General features: G+C 43.8%; 1 protein-coding gene across 1 annotated transcript in view; it reads right to left on the reverse strand.

The window, feature by feature from the left end:
• The window catches only part of PTTG1IP (PTTG1 interacting protein), a 193,987-nt gene that overhangs the window by 28,458 nt on the left and 146,455 nt on the right, over nucleotides 1–19,074 (reverse strand). The gene's annotated exons all lie outside the window — the stretch shown is intronic.

Here is a 19,074-nt window from a genome sequence, read left to right on the forward strand (position 1 = left end):
CGGTGTAGGGGGGCAGGATAGGGGTTAATAAATGTATTATAGGTGGCGACGGTGTGGGGGGCAGATTAGGGGTTAATAAGTTTAATATAGGTTGCGGCAGGGTACGGGAGCGGCGGTTTAGGGGTTAAACTATTTAGTTGCGGTGCGGGATCAGCAGGATAGGGGTTAATAACTTTATTATAGAGGGCGGCGGTATAGGGGGGCAGGATAGGGGTTACTAGGTATAATGTAGGTTGCGGCGGGGTCTAGGAGCGGCGGTTTAGGGGTTAATACATTTATAAGAGTTGCGGCGGGGTCTAGGAGCGGCGGTTTAGGGGTTAGTAACTTTATTGAGTTGCGGGGGGCTCCGGTATAGGGGGTAGAACAGTGTAGCTTAGTGTGGGTGCTTAGTGACAGGCTAGCAATAAAGCTGTAAAAAAGCCGAAGAGCAGCGAGATCGGATGAGTGATAACTCTCTCAGTTCGCTGTTCATCGTCCCGTACTTGGTGCGCGGCTTTTTGACAGATTTATTGATAACTTAGGCAAATTTTTTCAGGTCCGCGGCGGCGATGGTAGGCGAGCTTAGGCGGGCGTATTGGGCTTGCGAAGGCAGGAAAGTTGACACGTTGATAACTACCCCCCATAGGAGCGACGGCACGGAGCGACGGCACTCTCGGTGATGTTTAGGTACACTTTTGTTTCCCCCAGGACCGACCAGCACTGAACACATCAGTAAGTGTTTATTGCCACCTAGTACACTTTGCTTGTGGGGCTTGATTTACATTCGCTAGAGGCTCAAACATGTGAGTCACAACCGAGCAGCACTGAACACATCAGTAAGTGTTTATTGCTGTACTGTATTCACTTTGCTTGTGGGGCTTGATTTACAGGCGATAATACTAGAGGCTCAAACATGTAAGGCTCCGTTCGTAAGTGCGAGTTGTACGTAAGTAAGATGTTCGTAACCCGGAGACTGCCTGTAGTCTATACCTGGGATATGAACCTCAGAAATTAGACAGGAGCTGGATTCCCTCCAAGCAAGTATCCGGGATACTTCTTTCATAGCTTGGGGACTGAGTCCCACCTTGATGATTGACATATGTGATATTGTCTGTCTGAAAACAAATGAACGGTTCTCTCTTTAACAAAGGCCAAATCTGAAGAGCCCTGAAAATCGCACAGAGTTCCAAAATATTGATTGGTAATCTCGCCTCTTGAGATTTCCAAACCCCTTGTGCTGTCAGAGATCCCCAACCTGAGACTCGCATCTGTTGTGATCACAGTCCAGGTTGGACAAACAAAAGAGGCCCCTAGAACTATACGATGGTGATCTAACCACCAAGTCAGAGATAGTCAAACCTTGGGATTTAAGGATATTAATTGTGATATCCTTGTATAATCCCTGCACCATTGGTTCAACATACAAAGCTGGAGAGATCTCATATGAAAACGAGCAAAGGGGATCATGTCCGATGCTGCAGTCATGAGACCTAAAACTTCCATGCACATAGCTACTGAAGGGAATGATTGAGACTGAAGGTTCCGACAGGCTGAAACCAATTTTAAATGTCTCTTGTCTGTTAGAGACAGAGTCATGGACACTGAATCTATCTGGAAACTTAAAAAGGTGACCCTTGTCTGAGGAATCAAATAACGTTTTGGTAAATTGAGCCTCCAACCATGTTTTCAAAGAAACACTAGTTGATTCATTTGAGATTCTGCAGAATGTAAAGACTGAGCTAGTACCAAGATATCGTCCAAATAAGGCAACACCGCAATACCCCACTCTCTGATTACAGAGCGTAGGGCACCGAGAACCTTTGAAAAGATTCTTGGAGCTGTCGCTAGGCCAAAAGGAAGAGCGACAAATTGGTAATGCTGGTCTAGAAAAGAGAATCTCACAAACTGATAATGATCTGGATGAATCGGAATATGAAGATATGCATCCTGTAAGTCTTTAGTGGACATATAATGCCCGTGCTGAGCAAAAGGCAGAATAGTCACCATTTTGAAAGTTGGTACACTTGCATAACGATTCAAAATTTTCAGATCCAAAACTGGTCTGAATGTATTTTCTTTCTTTGGGACAATAGATTTGAATAAAACCCCAGACCCTGTTCCTGAAACGGAACCGGCATGATTACCCCTGAAAACTCCAGGTCTGAAACACACTTCAGGAAAGCCTGAGCCTTTACTGGATTTGCTGGGATGCGTGAGAGAAAATATCTTCTCACAGGAGGTCTTACTCTGAATCCTATTCGGTACCCCTGAGAGACAATACTCAGAACCCATTGATATTGGACAGAATTTGTCCAAACATCCATGAAAAATCTTAATCTGCCCCCTACCAGCTGTGCTGGAATGAGGGCCGCACCTTCATGCAGACTTGGGGGCTTGCTTTGATTTCTTAAAGGGCTTGGATTTAGTCCAATTTGAAGAAGGTTTCCAGGTGGAAACAGATTCCTTGGGGGAAGGATTAGGTTTCTGTTCCTTAATTTGTAAGGAACAAAAACAGTTAGAAGCTTTAGATTTACCCATAGGTCTTTTATCCTGAGGCAAAAAAAAACTCCCTTCCCCCCAGTGACAGTTGAAATAATCAAATCCAACTGAGAACCAAATAACTTATTACCTTGGAAATAAAGAGATGGCAATCTAGACTTAGAAGTCATGTCAGCATTCCAAGACTTAAGCCACAAAGCTCTTCTAGCTAAAGACATAGATTTAACATCAATTTTGATGATATCAAAATGGCATCACAAATAAAATGATTAGCATGTTGAAGCAAGCGAACAATGCTAGACAAATCAGAATCCATTTCTTGTTGCGCTAAATTTTCCAACCAAAACGTTGATGTAGCTGCAACATCAGCCAAAGAAATTGCAGGCCTGAGAAGATGACCAGAATATAAATAGGCTTTCCTTAGAAAAGATTCAAGTTTCCTATCTAAAGGATCTTTAAAAGAAGTATCATCTTCCATAGGAATAGTAGTACGTTTAGCAAGAGTAGAGATAGCCCCATACACTTTGGGGATCTTTTCCCAAAACTCCAATATAACAGCTGGCAAAGGATACCATTTTTTAAACCTTGAAGGAATAAAAGTACCAGGCCTATTCCATTCCTTAGAAATCATATCAAAATAGCATCAGGAACTGGAAAAACCTCTGGAGTAACCACAGGAGGTTTATAAAAAGAATTTAAACGTTTACTAGTTTTAGTATCAAGAGGACTAATTTCCTCAATATCCAATGTAATCAACACTTCTTTTAACAAAGAACGAATATACTCATTTTAAATAAATAAGTAGATTTGTCAGTGTCAATATCTGAGGTAGGATCTTCTGAATCAGATAGATCCTCATCAGAGGAGGATAATTCAGTATGTTGTCGGTCATTTGAAATTTCATCAACTTTATGAGAAGTTTTAAAAGACCTTTTACGTTTATTAGAAGGCGGAATTGCAAACAAAGCCTTCTGAATAGAATCAGCAATAAAATCTTTTAGATTCACAGGTATATCTTGTACATTAGATGTTGAAGGAACAGCAACAGGCAATGTACTATTACTGATGGACACATTCTCTGCATGTAAAAGTTTATCACAACTATTACAAACCACAGCTGGAGATATAATCTCCACAAGTTTACAACAAATGCACTTAGCTTTGGTAGGACTGTTATCATGCAGCAGGGTTCCAACAGTGATTTCTGAGACAGGATCAGATTGAGACATCTGGCAAATGTAAGAGAAAAAAAAAACATATAAAGCAAAATTATCAATTTCCTTATATGGCAGTTTCAGGAATGGGGAAAAAAAATGCAAACAGCATAGCCCTCTGATAGAGAAAAAGGCAAGAGGCATATAGGAATGAAGCTTTAAATAATGAAAATATTTGGCGCCAAGTATGACGCACAACACAAACAGAAAACATTTTTTTGGCGCTAACATCCGGAAATGACACACTCGCGTCAACCAAGACGCAACCTTCTGAAAGGACTTGGTGTCGACTAAGACGCCTGAAATGATGAATTTGCATCATCGAACGTAACTTTGCGCCAAAAATGACGCAATATACTTTGGCATTTTGCCCCCCCCCCCTTGCGAGCCTAATTTTGCTAGCGAATTTAAAATAACAGTCAATTAAAAAAAGACTATACCCCAGGTAAGAATTTTTTTTTCCTTAAAAATGCATTTCCCAGATATGAAACTGACAGTCTGCAAAAGGAAATATTTAAACCTAGCTCATGGCAAATATAAGTACAATACATATATTTAGAACTTTATATTAATGCATAAAGTGCCAAATCACAGCTGAGAGTAGCTTAAGTAATGAAAACATACTTACCGAAAGACACCCATCCACATATAGCAGATAGCCAAACCAGTACTGAAACAGTTATCAATAGAGGTAATGGAATAAGAGTATATCGTCGATCTGAAAAGGGAGGTAGGAGATGAATCGACCGATAACAGAGAACCTATGAAATAGATCTCCGTGAGGAAAACCATTGCATTCAATAGGTGATACTCCCTTCACATCCACTGTACTCTGAGTGGAATCAGTCTTCAAAATGCTGAGAAGCGCATAACGTAGAATCTAAGCACAAACTTACTTCACCACCTCCATAGGAGGCAAAGTTTGTAAAAACTGAATTGTGGGTGTGGTGAGGGGTGTATTTATAGGCATTTTGAAGTTTGGGAAACTTTGCCCCTCCTGGTAGGATTGTATATCCCATACGTCACTAGCTCATGGACTCTTGCCAATTACATGAAAGAAAAATAATTTAGAGGGCCGCCCGTCGGAGAACACGGCAGGGGCTGTGGACTCCCCTTATACAGAAGGAAATTAAATTATCTGGTAAGCATAATTTATGTTTTCCTTCTTAATATAAGGAGAGTCCACGGCTTCATTCCTAACTGTTGGGAAACTTATACCCAAGCGCTAGAGGGTAGGGACAAAAACGGGAGGGACAAAAAGAGGCGGACCCTAATCTGAGGGTAGGGCAGCCACTAGAAATTTTGGGGCCCCTTACTTAACCAATGATCATGCCCCCCCCCTTTAATATGTGCAATTTTGGACCAAGTGACTAACATGTATATGCACTTTATTCTTAAGAGTAGTCAAACTTGAAAATGTTGTAAAGGTAGTAACACACAAACACAGAACTCAGTAGTAAGGTAAAAATATCCTAAAAAGGAACAAGCAATGGTCGGACACACACACACACACAAACTCAAACTTGCACATACACCCAAGGAAACACCCAGAGACAGCCTCAGAAAACACACACACACACAAAGACATACATACACACACTCTCACAGAGACATCCACAGAAAATGCATCCTAATCAGAGCCTTAACAAAAAACTGATCATCTGGAAGCTCCAAGAGCCTCTTGTGCAATAAAACAGACAGGGACGATATCTGTCCCCTCAGGGAACTGACAGAAAGACCCTTCTCCAGTGCATCCTGGAGAAACGATAGGATCCTGGCAACCTTAACTTTATGCCAGTGGAATCCATGCTCTTCACACCAGAATAGGTTCTCCACACCTTATGATAGATGCGACGAGTAACCGGCTTACGAGCTTGAATGAGAGTATCAATAACTCTCTCAGAAAAACCTCTTGGCTAGCACTAAGCGTTCAATCTCCACGCAGTCAGCCTCAGAGAATCTAGATTTTGATGAACAAAAGGACCTTGTTCCAGCAGATCCCTGCAACAAGGTAACTTCCATGGAGAAGATGACATCCCCACCAGATCCGCGAACCACATCCTTCGCGGTCACAATGGAGCAATCAGTATCACTGATGCAGGCCACAACACGAGAAAGGAGTGGTAATGGCGGGAAAAAGGTAGATTAGATTGAACCTCCAAAGCACCGCTAATGCATCTATTAGCTCCGCCTGGGGATTCCTGGACCTCGACCCATATCTGGGTAGCTTGATATTGAGATGAGACGCCATGAGATCTATCTCTGGCGTCCCCCACCTGTAGCATATCTCCGCAAACACTTCGGGATGGAGAGACCATTCCCCTGGATGAAAGGATTGTCTGCTGAGAAAAAGCAAACAGCTGTGGGCTTCCGCCCACTCCAGAATCCAAGATACTTCCCTTCATTTCTCGTTCCACCCCGATGCTTGATGTAAGCCACTGAGGTTATATTATCTGATTGGAATCTGATAAACCGGGACAAACCCAGAAGAGGCCAAGCCTTCAGAGCATTGAAGATTGCTTGACGTTCCAGAATGTTGATAGAGAGGGAGCGTTTCTCCTGAGACCACAGGTCCTGTGCCTTCCTGGCACCCCAAACAGCTGCCCATCCTGATAGATTTGCGTCCTTAGTCACAATGTCCCAAGATGGTCTTAGAAAGGATGTCCCTTGGGACAGATGATCTGGACAGAGTCACCAAGAGAACGATTCTCTCAACTGGTTGTCCAGGGAATTCTGTTGATACAGATCTGAATGATCGCCGCTCCACTGCCTCAGCATGCACAGCTGTAATGGTCTGAGATGGAACCTGGCAAAGGGAATTATGTCCATGCTGGACACCATAAGACCAATTACCTCCATACACTCAGCCACAGATTGCCTTAAGGAGGTCCGGAGGGCAAGACACGCCGAAGCTAGCTTGCAACGTCTCTGGTCTGTTAGAAATATCCCATGAATATGGAATCTATTACAGTACCCAGGAATTCTTCCCTGGTGCTTGGAATCAGAGAACTCTTTTCTACGTTTATCTTCCATCCATGAGATGGAAGAAAAGAGAGAAGAGATACAGAATGGTCCTCTGCCAGACGAAGAGATGGTGCTTGTACCAGAATATCATCCAAGTAGAGAGCTACTGCTATACCCTGGGTTCTGGCCACGGCCAGAAGAGCCCCTAGAGCCTTTGTAAAGATTCTTGGAGCTAGACTGAAAGGAAGTGCAATAAAGTGTAAGTGCTGGTCCAGGAACGCAAACCTTAGGAACTGGAAATGATCCTTGTGGATTGGAACATGAAGGTAGGCATCCTTCACATCTATAGTGGTCATGAACGGTCCTTATTGTCTCCATTTTGAACAAGGGGACATTTAGAAATTTGTTTAAGCACTTTAGGTCCAGAATCGGGTGGAAAGTTCCCTTCTTCTTTGGGACCACAAACAGATTTGAATAGTATCTCAAACCTATTTTTGCAATAGGAACCAGGAGAATTACCCCTAGGGAGGACATATCTCTCTTTTCTGGTCTTGAAGATAGGCTTAAGAGGAGAAATCTGCCGTTGGGAGGATGAGATTTTAAACCTATCTTGTATCCCTGAGCTATGACCTCCAGGACCCATGGATCCTGCACGTCCCTGAACCAAGCGTCTGAAAACAGCGACAGTCTGCCCACTACACGATCCAGCGTCGGATCGGGTGCCACCCCTTCATGCCGACTTGGTCTCGGTGGGCTTCTTGTTCTGCTTGAATTTATTCCATGATTGAGCTGGCTTCCAAGTGCTCTTGGTTTGCTCGGGATTAAAGGATGACTAAAGACGTTTGGACTTTTCAGAACGAAAAGAACAAAAAATTAGAGCCTTGTCCCTTAGACTTGTTCTTTTTATCCTGCGGTAGGAAGGCATCCTTTCCCCCTATAACCATGGAGACAATGGAGTCAAGGCCTGGACCAAATAAAATATTTCCCTTGAAGGGAAAGTAGTCTAAACTTAGAAGTTATGTCCGCAGACCAGGACTTCAGCCAGAGCGCCCGACGGGTCTGTACTGAGAAACCAGTACAGGCGAATAATCTGCATGTTTGCATCACAGATAAAAGAATTAGCAATTCCCAAGGCTTTAATTATTTCTTGGATAAAGTCATGGGGACCCTCCAACTCTATCAAATCCGCTAAGGAGTAGCACCAGTAGGCCGCAGCTCCAGCAACCAAGGCAACAGCCGCAGCTGGTTGAAACAAGTACCCCATATGCTGAAACATTTTCTGAGAAAAGTTTCCATCTTCTTATCCATCAGCTCTCTGAAAGACGAGCTATCCTAAAGTGGGATAGTAGTAAACCTTGCTAGCATGGAGATAGCGCCATAAACATTAGGGACAACTCTAGCTGAGAACAATTTTTTACAAGCAGGCAAAGGGGAAACTAAGATCCAATTCTATCCCACTTGTTCTTAATTTTCGCCATTTTTACAGGTACAGGGAAAGTTAGCAGCGCTACCCTGTCCTCGTACACTCTGTCTTATTTAGGGATCAAAGGTTCATCAGGCAACTCTAATGTCGACAAAACCTCCTTTAGAAGAAAACGTAAGTGTTCAATCTTAAACCTAAAGGCTGGCTCCTCCGCAGCCACAGATCCAGAAAGTTCACCCTCTGAAGACTCAGAGTGTGACCCATCCTTGGATACTTGAAAGAGACAAATCTAATAAATCAGTGGATGACCCCTGGACCGGAGAGCTATGTTTAACCTGGGGTTTTGCTGCTTCTCTCGTTCAGAAGAGGGATTGCCTGGTATTTTGGGGCTGGACTGTACTGTGAAGTCAGGATCAGACCGATATGCTTCAGGAAAATTCTTCTCTGTTAAAGGCACATGTTGAGCAAAAAGGGGCTGCTTCTTGAGTGGTAACTAGCCATAGAACAAACTATTATGCTATTGTTCATTCCCACATTGAGCGTTTCTCTCTTTTTATTTATGTTTAACCTTTCGGTTGCGCTTGGCAGGGCGAAGTAAAGCACTAAGGGCCTCAGACACCGCTGTCTAACTGCGCGGTAAAGTCTGAGGATCAGGAGTGCTACGGGAAGCTGCATGTGATGGAGATTACTGACGGGTATGCACCTCACGGGACGGCGAGTCCTCAGAGGTGGACGGCTCAGTTGTACTAAAGGGGTTAACCTTCTTAGACATAACCTTGTTGATGCATATGAAACATAGTTGAGAGGGCGGGCATACCAAGGCCTCAAAATATAGACAGGTATTACTATTAGTAATAGTGGGAGTACCCTCAAGCATATCAGAATCCTCCATAGCTTGCGCTAATAACAGTAGGATACAGAATCAATCTTTTTATATTTTTCACAAAAATGGCATCTTTATACTCCCAATGACTGGGGCACTCACCAACTCCTAGACCCAGGCAAACAGAGAAACACCCGGTCATGTGGTGCTCAAGGCAGGACCACCCCTGCTATGAGAAAAAGTATGCCAAGCTACAAGCTGCGCAGCATTCAAAGTGAAAGTAAAAACCCGTGTGTTCCATTACCGCATAACAAACAGTCTATGAGCCCAATAAATCTCACACATAAAGCAGCATAAAATAAAAGAATCACATTTGATTAATCCCCACTGTTCAATAACCTCATTCAGGAGATATTAACCCAAGATTCTATTAAGATAAAAGGAGTCACACTGTGACCCTGTCTTCAGCATTTTCAAAATATGGAAAAATTTAAATAATCTTACCAGAATCCATGCTGTAGAACAGAAACACAGCCTCTCAAATTTAAAAGTCTTGTAGCATCGCTCCTGACATGGACTTGAGTTAAGAAAAAGCAGACAGTGAAACTTGTCAACACTGGTTGCTTAAGGAGATGTTAGCAGGCAGTCTGGATGGATTCGTAGGAAGAATCTCCCTGCATCTCCAGACTCTAACTTTCGTCAATGCTCTCACTGAGAGGCTGACAAGACAACTTAAAACTCCAGTCCCATAACAAAGGGCAGATACCGCTCCTGAGGAACCACTCCAAAATCTTCTGACACTTCTCTGCCATCCTCCTGTGATGGAAGGCAAAGAATGACTGGGGGATAGGGAAAGTGGGGGAGGTATTTAAGCCTATGGCTGAGGTGTCTTTGCCTCCTCCTGGTGGCCAGGTAGAATGTTTCCCAACAGCGAAGAAAAAGTGATTGGGATAGCGCTGCGCAGCTGCGAGTCTTATAAAGTGAAATAAATATATGTTAATTTGGATCGATTTTTATCTGAATATGAGGGTGTCTCTGTTTTGGGCTGTCCAATTTTGGGATTACTATTTTGATATATAAGGATCCCCGGTTGGTTTTGATCATATAACCGGGATGATAGAGTAATTTCTATATTTTTAAAATAGTCTTATGTCCTATGTTTTTTATATATATGTATCTTATAGATATTATTATAAAATATGATGTAAAAGAAGAGAGAGGAGCAAGTGCTTTAAGATATATGTATTTTATTCCTATACAGATAAGGTTCTTATCGTAAAATAGTTAACAATAAAATCTAACACATAGATGCCGGCATCTAGATTTAAAACCACATTAAAACAGTTTTTTATTTGAAATTTATACTTGTTATATTCTATCAGTATTACTGCTGGTTTTGAACTATAACCGTGGTTTTATGAAAGCAGCTCTGATTGGCAACATCTGATAAACAACAAAAAGTTTCTATTCCTTGACATACATGTATCGTATATTTTGTTTGTTACAATTACAATTTTTCGGTGCAGATCTAGTTTTACAATATATTAGCTAGATGAGTGTGAATACCACATATTTTTACTTAGACATTGATATTCCTGGTCTACGGTGGTTTGTCACAGCGGTAAATGGTAGTAAGTGGATTTATCTGTCATATATACGTGTATAAACAGATTGTCTCTTGTTATAAAAACCTTGGTATATTGTCCATATTCTGGATCTCCTCCGTTAGAGTTGTGACCGGCCGGTCTTTTGGTGAAGTAGTTCCGTATGTTCTCCCTTGTTTTCTTTTTGTTTGGTTAAAATCCGGGTTCTTCAGGTGTTTCCTGATCCAATTGTAGATTTTCTCCTTGTGTCTGTGTAACCCTTGAGCCAGGTGATTGAGGCTGGAGCGGTTACTGGATCCTTGGATAGGAATTACACATATGGAGTCTGTCCATAGAAAGTGGGATATGGCTCGATGTACCTATCCTAGCCAGCCCGAACACGAGAAAGACCTCTCACCTGCTGGGTTCTGTGTTTAGATATCCTGTGACTGTCAGCAATCTCTACGCGTTTCAGCCTAGGGCCTTTATCAAGATGATCTTGATAAGAGATTCAAATAATTTACTTCCAAGGGGTTAAAAGGGACATTGTAAACTAGACTTTTCTTTGCATAAATGTTTTGTAGATGCTCCATTTATAAAGGCCATCTGGGAGTGTTTTTGTAAAAATGTTTAGTTTTGCTTTTCTTTTTTTTTTTTTTAACAACATTGTGCTGATTTTCAAACTCCTAACTCAGTCCCAATATTTTAGATGTATACCGATGTCTAAAGACTCCTGGTTCTGTAATGGGTCTTTTCACATGCAAGGGGGGGGGGGGTCTGCCTGTTCTTGCTTTCCCAGCCCCCTTTCAGTGGGTGTTCCAGCCTAACCTGCAAAACTGGGAGCTTTTAAGTACGTTTTTAAAAAAGGTTTTATACTGGATTTTTATATCTGTATCTGTGCATATTCATCTTTATAGTAGTGTCTATTACACACAGTTATATGAAAATTGGTGTATACTATCACTTTAAGAGAACCAAGAATCATACCCTCCGTAAACCACACACATCAAGTCCCCATTTCAAAAAAATTATGCTTACCTGATAATTTCATTTCCATCAAGGGGAGGAGAGTCCACGGCTTCATTCATTACTCTTGGGAAATGAGAACCTGGCCACCAGGAGGAGGCAAAGACACCACAGCCAAAGGCTTAAATACCTCCCCCACCTCCCTCATCCCCCAGTCATTCTGCCGAGGGAACAGGGAACAGTAGGAGAAAATATCAGGGTATAAATTGTGCCAGAAAACAAAATTTAGGTCCGCCCATCGGAGATATAGGCGGGAGCCGTGGAGCCTCCTCCCCTCGATGGAAATGAAATTATCAGGTAAGCATAATTTATGTTTTCCATCTAAAGGGGAGGAAAGACTACGGCTTCATTCATTACTGTTGGGAACATATACCCAAGCTCTAGAGGACACTGAATGAAACCGGGAGTGTAAAAGGCGGACCCTAATCGGAGGGCACCACAGCTTGCAAAACCTCTCTCCCAAAAACGTCTTCCGCAGAAGCAAAAACGTCAAATTTGTAAAACTTTGTAAAAGTGTGCAAGGAGGACCAGGTAGCCGCCTTACAAATTTGCTCCATAGAGGCCTCATTCTTGAAGACCCAAGTAGAAGCCACAGCTCTAGTTGAATGAGCCGTGATCCTCTGAGGAGGCTTATGTCCCGCTGTCTCATAGGCCAAGCGAATCAAGCTCCTCAACCAAAAGGACAAAGAAGTAGAAGTGCCCCTTGCGCTTCACTAAATACACCACAAAAAGAGATGTAGACTGTCTGAAATCCTTCGTAGCCTGAAGATAAAACTTCAGAGCACGAACCACATCCAGATTATGAAGTAACCTCTCCTTAGAGGAAGCAGGGTTAGGACACAAAGAAGGAATCACTATTTCCTGATTGATGTTACGGTTAGAAACCATCTTGGGAAGAAACCCCAAACCAGTGGAAGCACAGCCTTATCCGCATGAAAAACCAGATAAGGCGGCTCACATTGCAAAGCAGTCAGCTCAGACACTCTGCGTGCAGATGAAATGGCCAACAGGAAGAGAACCTTCCAGGACAGAATCTTAATGCCAATGGAATACATATGCTCAAACGGAACCCTCTGCAAAACCTTAAGGACCAAATTTAAACTCCATGGGGGAGCAGACTGTCTAAAAAGACAGGCCTGATTCTAGACAGAGCCTGAAAAAAGGATTGAATATCAGGGAGCTCAGTGAGTTTCCTATGCAACAAGACTGACAATGCCGAAATCTGTCCCTTTAAAAGGAACTAGCGGCAAGATCCTTTTCCAAACCGTCTTGAAGAAAGGACAGAATCCTGGATACCTTCATCTTATGCCAAGGATATCCATGCTTCTCACACCAGGACAAGTAAGTCCTCCACACCTTATGGTAGATGCGACGAATGACTGGCTTCCTTGCCTGAATTAGAGTATCACACTTTCCGAAAAGCCTCTTGGCCAAGACTAGGCGTTCAATCTCCACGCAGTCAGTCTCAGAATCTAGATTCTTATGTTGAAAGGGTCCCTGTTCCAGCAGATCCCTGCGCCAGGGTAACCACCACGGTGGAGAGGATGACATCCCCACCAGATCCACAAACCACGTCATCCGTGGCCACGATGGAGCAATCAGAATGGCCGAAGCTTGCTCCTGTTTGAGGCGTACCACTACACGAGGTAGAAGAAGTGGTAACGGTGGGAAAATGTATGCTAGGTTGAACCCTCAAGGCACCACTAAGGCATCTATCAGCTCTGCCTGGGGATCCCTGGACCTCGACCCGTATCGGGGTAGCTTGCAATTGAGTCTGGATGCCATGAGGTCTATCTCCGGCGTTCCCCACCTAAGACAAATCACGGCAAACACTTTGGGGTGAAGAGACCATTTCCCCGGATGGAAGGATTGCCTGCTGAGAAAGTCTGTTTCCCAGTTGTCCACACCTGGAATGTGAATCACAGAGCGAGCATGTGTGGGACTCCACCCACTCCAAGATCCGAGACACCTCCCTTATAGCTAGAGAGTTCCTCGTACCCCCCTGATGGTTGATGTAAGCCACTGAGGTAATGTTGTTCTGGAACCTGATGAAGCTGAACTACCCCAGAAGAGGTCATGCCTTCAGAGCATTGTAGATTGCTCGGAGCTCCAGAATATTTATCGGAGATACTCCTCCAGGGACCATTTTCCTTGTGCCATCCTGGCACCCCAAACAGCTCCCCATCCTGCCAGACTCACGTCCGTGGTCACAATCTCCCAGGACGGTCTCAAGAAGGATGTCCCCATGGACAGTTGCTCCGGATGGATCCACCTAAAGAGGGAGTCCCTGGTCCGAGCATACATGGATATCTGCTGAGATAGATCTGAATGATCGCTGTTCCACTGTTTCAACATGCACAATTAGAGAGGTCTGAGATGGGACCTAGCAAATGGAAGGACGTCTATGCTGGAGACCTCCATACACTGAGCCCCGAGGGGCTTGAGGAGGACTGAAGGGCAAGACAAGAGAACACAATCTTCCTGCGCCAACGGTCGGTGACAAAGATTTTCATGGACATAAAGTCTCTATTATCGTACCTAGGAACTCCACCCTGTTGCTGGGAATCTTCCAACTGTGAGATTGAAGCAAAAGAAGAGCCCTTGAATGATCCTCTGCAATACTGAGCGAGAGCGCCTGGACTAGGATGTCGTCCAGATAGGGCGCCACAGCAATGCCTCTGGCTACCGCAAGAAGCACCCCCAGAACCTTAGTGAAGACTCTCTGGGCCGTTGCCAGACCAAAAGGAAGGGCCACAAACTGGAAGTGTTGGTCCAGAACCGCAAATCTCAGGAACTTGAAGTGGTCCCTGTGGATTGGCACATGAAGGTAAGCGTCCTACAAGTCTATGGTTGTCATTAACTGTCCCTCTTGAACTAGGGGCAAAATAGATCTGATCGTCTCCATCTTTAATGATGGAACACTCAGAAACTTGTTCAAACACTTTAGGTCCGGAATCGGCCGGAACATGCCCTCCTTCTTTGGAACCACAAAAAGATTTGAATAGTACCCTAGACCCCTTTCTGCTTGGGGTACTGGTACGACGACACCTAGAAAGGAGAGATCTCCCACACATTCTAGAAAGGCTTCTCTCTTTTCCGGTCTTGAAGACAGGTTTGATAGAAGGAATCTGCCCCTGGGCAATGGGATCTGAACCCTATCCTGTAGACCTGGGCGACAACGTCCAGAACCCAAGGGTCCTGAACATCCTGTAATCATGCTTCTGAGAAGAGAGATAATCTGCCCACTACTTGGTCCAGAGACCAAGGGGGCCACCCCTTCATGCCGATTTTGTCTCGGCGGGCTTCTTGCTCTGCTTAGACTTGTTCCAAGAATGAGCCGGTTTCCAAGTACCCTACGGGCTGCTGGCGCTGGGCCTTGTCCGCACAAAAGGGACAAAAAGTAGATCCTTTAGGCTTAGCCCTCTTATCCTGCGGTAGGAAAGCTCCCTTGCCTCCCGTAATTGTGGATATGATCGAATCCAATCCTGGACCGAACAGAATCTTTCCTTGAAAAGGCAGCGACAACAGCCTCGATTTAGAGGTCATGTTCCCAGACCAAGACTTTAGCCACAGAGCCCTGCTTGCTAAAACAGAAAAACCTGACACCTTAGCGTTCAGGCAGATAATTTGCGTATTGGCATCACATATGAAAGAATTGGTGATTTTCAGTGCCTTAATCTTTGTTCTGTATCTCATCTATGGAAGTCTCCCCCTCTACCATTTCACACAGGGATTCACATCAATATGTTGCAGCTCCGGCGACCGCAGCTACAGTCGCTGCCGGCTGAAAAACAAACCCTGTATGTTGAAATATTTTCATTAACATGTTTTCCAACTTTTTATCCATGGGCTCTTTAAACAACGAACTATTCTCCAGGGGAATAGTAGTCCTCTTTACGAGTGTGGAGATCGCACCATTCACCTTAGGGACAGTACCCCACAGCCCCAAATGAGAGTCCGGGACAGGGAACAGTTTCTTAAAGGAAGAAGGGGAAAAGGAAGAACCTAATTGCTCCCATTTATTCTTAATATTTGCCATCTTAACAGGAACTGGGAAGGCCTGAGGCACCACCCTGTCCTCATATACTTTATCAAGCTTAGGAAACGCAGAACCCAGAAGGAAAAGCTTCTGGAAGTTTCGATTCCGGAACCTCCAGAGCAGCAAGCACTTGTTTCAGCAAAAAGCACAAATTTTCCATCCTAAACCTAAAGTCAGGCTCCTCCGCAGCCGGAGGTTTAGATGACACGGACTCCAACCCAGATGGGGCCTCCTCCGAAGCATCGGAGTGGGCCTCGTCATCGTATAACGCCTCAGAATTATCCTCAGGTGTAGACAACCCCTGGGCCGAGCCACCATGGTATGCCCTACGCTTGTGCTTAGCAGAATGTTGTTGTCATGTACTATTCCTTTAAGAACAGTAATTATCCATGATCCTATGTGCCTTAAAATAGACATGCCTTGAGTTCCGGGGGAGGAGTGATAGCGTAAGGTCACGTGAATGCTCACTCTGTGTCCGCCAGCTAGAGCCGTTGGCAGAGAATCCTCGTGCTGAAAACACAGAACCTTGGGCGGCTTGCATAGCACTTTCCACACCGCTACCGGCACTCCCTCAGTGCTAAACTATTGCACTGAGCTGCATATTGCAGCAAATTGGAAGGACTGTCTGTTTCTATCTCCTTCATCCACCCCAAGCCTGATTAAGTGGAGACATTCCAGCAGCCCCCATAGTCGACACCTTTCCCCCCTCCCACGGATGCTGCGTGAGGGGGGCAGAGTAAACCTCAATTGTCTCAGTCTACCTTAATTGCCTACAGCCTGTTTTTTACCTCTACCCTACTTACCCTCCTCTACCCGCTCCCAGCCTTATACTTGCCTTTCAGAGATACCTCAGAGATCTGTATAGCCGACACCTTTCCCCCTCCCACGGGTGCTGCGTGAGGGGGTAGGAATTTATCTCAACCGGCTACAGCCTACTCCTTTTGCATGCTCTACTTTGCTGCAGCCGCTTAACTACTGTTCCCGTGTTCTACTTGAGCCTTGTTGCGATCAGGCCCAACCGAGCCTCCTGCTGGAGGTGCCCTCTTTTGGTACTGAACTCCAGGCAAACTGCGTTTGGCGGTCCAGGGGCCGTGTGGTCCTCCTCCCCTCCCACTGGTGCTGCGAGAGGGGGGGGCCTATCTTTTCTTCTCTGGACAACTGCTACATGGTCCTTGGCCAGGTAGTCTGTTTCGGCTTTGGCAGTATTCTTACTTAGACGTTGGAACTGATTGGCTCTGATCTCAAGTTGCCGTTTCGGAGATCCCTGCAGGCTTCTCGTTTGTCGCATTGGTTTATGGATTTTCGGGCTGACTGGGCTGTGATCCCTCGGCTCCCTTTGAGGACTAATTGTACGAGTGTTTAGGGCCGTTTCCAAATTCCTTTTGCTAGGTGTCTGTGGGCCTCAGAGACCAGCTACCTGCTCTGGCAGAACTTTCTTCTTCTTCCTTATGGGTTCCCAGTGACACATTGAGCCAAGAGACACTGTACTACTCTGATGTCCCAGTAGTTACAATTTTTTCTGCACAATCCTCAATAGCAAAAGTCTCATACAAAGCACATGCAAGTGTAAAGCTTACCCTGTCTTACTTTATTAATGACAGTCAGTATGGTAGACACTCAAGCCCCAGCTTTAGTATCACCGTTATAACTGGATTACTAATCTTTTTTTTTTCTTTTGCTGTTTCCGCCTTTAGTATCTGTCATCTAAGTCTTTTTCCTTTTATTTTATATACATATACAAGGGTTAAGCTGAATTTGTAAATATTGCTAAACTAAATGTCAACTGTTGGTTACAAAATTTATTTTGTTCAGGCTGGACTTATATACATTGTGGGGTGGGATATTAAATTTATTTTACTTAAATACTTACCAGAAATTATGGGCTGGGTGATATGATCGTTAGGGAACATAATTCTGCTTTATATACCTCCAGGTCTAGGTGAAAAGATTAGATTAATCCAATAGTATTAGGTTTCTCTAAAAACTTAATCATTAGCATCCTCTCCTCCATTGGCGTAATACCCCATCTTTTATTTGGGTTCTCCACAATAAGAGGGGTCCCTCTTGTTTTTTCTTTAATTTTTAGTAGTCTGTGGGCTATACGTAAACAAAGGCTAAAATAGAAACTTCTGTCTACAACTACAAATTGCGGCTGAAAAGTTTATTCAGTAATTCTTACCCTCCGGTAACTCCCTTGGCAAGTAGGGAATTGTAGATAAAAGTCTCTCATTTCAATTAAATTAACTATTCATATAGAGCTAATTGGATAACATTTACTGCATGCTTAGATTGGTAATTAGGCTCTGTTTGTAAAAGATTTATGTATACCACTATGGTATTTTTGTTGAAATTGTTGCTCAGGTTTTTTCGCTGAAGTCTTGTGTTAATATTAACCCCGGACCTTAGATTTAATCAGGGTTAGATCTCAATACAGGAGGGAACAGGAGGAAGGGATAACAATTTTTAAAATTGTATTCCTCCTTTCGCCTTCAAACTGGCTGGGTAACTTTTTTCTGGAACTTACATCCATCTGAATAAATAGGTGGGTTTTTTGGAGGAGGGAAATAATTAGAGTCTCCTCATCCTAGCCCTGTTTATAGGGATCTCTGTCTTATGGTTGAACATAGAATTGTTGCCCTATGATAGTATAAGATTAGTAACATCAGTCCATTTTTTTCTAACCACTGTTTGACCACTGTCAGACTACTGGCAGTGTTTCCCGAAACTCGCTGGGTTAAAGAGGTGGTTCGCGGAGGTTCCTCTTTTGTTCGCTGCGGTTTATTTTTGCTACCTTCCATGGCCTTTGGTCGTCTTCCATAACTGACTTAGATTTTTTCACCCACTATTTCACCCCTTTCCCCTTCCCTCAATCTATTTTTTTCCCCCTCTCCTAAGCAGTTATCACTATTTAACTCCGGATAACGCAATAACTTTTTTTTTTATTGCGCACTCTTTAGGGGGGTTTCCCCCGTCACCCCTTCACTTTTGCCCTACAGCTGAGAGCACTGATCACTGTTTTTCCTTTTAGTCTTATAAGCACATGGATACATTTTTGACCACGCACGCTAAAACCTCACCCTCAGTTATAGCAGCTCAACAAAGGGACAGGAAAAATAAGAATACCCTCAAGACCTCGGCGGACATACATCCTGTTATCTCCAATCCTCCACACCTGGGCGAGCCTCTGAATATCCAGGCTTTGGTCTCCAGTATATCTGATGCTTTGACCCCTAAATTCGATATTCTTAAGAATGAAATAAAACAGGATATTACCCTTCTGACAAATGACAGACAATTTTCTGCCAGACTCTCAGAAGTAGAACAAAGAACCTCCGACTTAGAACATCTGACGTTAGGTCACAACACTAAACTAGAAGTCACGAATACCAACCTCCTAAAAATCCAGAGTAAACTAGAGGATTTAGAAAACCGCTCCAGGAGGAATAACTTTACAGTTATGGGGTACCGGAAGAAAAGCAATATGATGACTTAACAAATTACTGTTACCCTACCCCAAACTTCTA

Source organism: Bombina bombina, chromosome 1, assembly GCF_027579735.1.
Source record: "Bombina bombina isolate aBomBom1 chromosome 1, aBomBom1.pri, whole genome shotgun sequence".
Classification (NCBI taxonomy): Eukaryota; Metazoa; Chordata; class Amphibia; order Anura; family Bombinatoridae; genus Bombina; species Bombina bombina.